Source organism: Phytophthora parasitica, assembly GCF_000247585.1.
Source record: "Phytophthora parasitica INRA-310 unplaced genomic scaffold supercont2.54, whole genome shotgun sequence".
NCBI lineage: Eukaryota > Oomycota > Peronosporomycetes > Peronosporales > Peronosporaceae > Phytophthora > Phytophthora nicotianae.
The window spans coordinates 249,707-250,297 of record NW_008649040.1 but is presented as its reverse complement, the minus strand read 5'-3'; positions in this window follow the sequence as shown (position 1 = coordinate 250,297).

The following is a 591-nucleotide window of genomic DNA, read 5'->3' as shown; positions in this document are numbered from 1 at the left end:
TTTTTTTTTTTACCAATTTCATTTGCTGCTAAACAAATGTTTGTATATAGCACACATGAAGATTATGTGGCAGGCGCAACAGATGCGTTGACAAAGGATAAACTTAACCCTTTATAGGAGATACATTTTGCTATATCTCGGAGCTTATTTATGACCAAATGGGTTTATTCTACTCCTCAGTATGCCAGGAATAGCTGTCGGCGAGCAGACCATTCAGCAAATTCCGACTTACAGTTAGTCCTTCCCAGGACAACACGCTACCGGTATTCGAAACTTTCGATCATTTTCCAATCGCTTCAAGTGAAGCATACCTGCATTGTAGTTGGTACAACATATTTAGTAACAGCTGTAGCCTTCGAGATGCTGGCTTGCGGCTGCAAGTGGGTCCCCTCAAAGCGATTGCAGCATTTTATCTCTACAGTACATCGAAAGAATTACATGAGAGTGGTCACTTCGAATGTGGCTGGCTATTTCGAGCGGAATATTTGCTTTTGAATTACTTACTTTTAGCGCAAGCATCCCTATAATAGCATTGCTTCTCAAATTTCATATCTTCTTTGTGCAATTGATGAGCCTGTGCTAAAAAAAAAA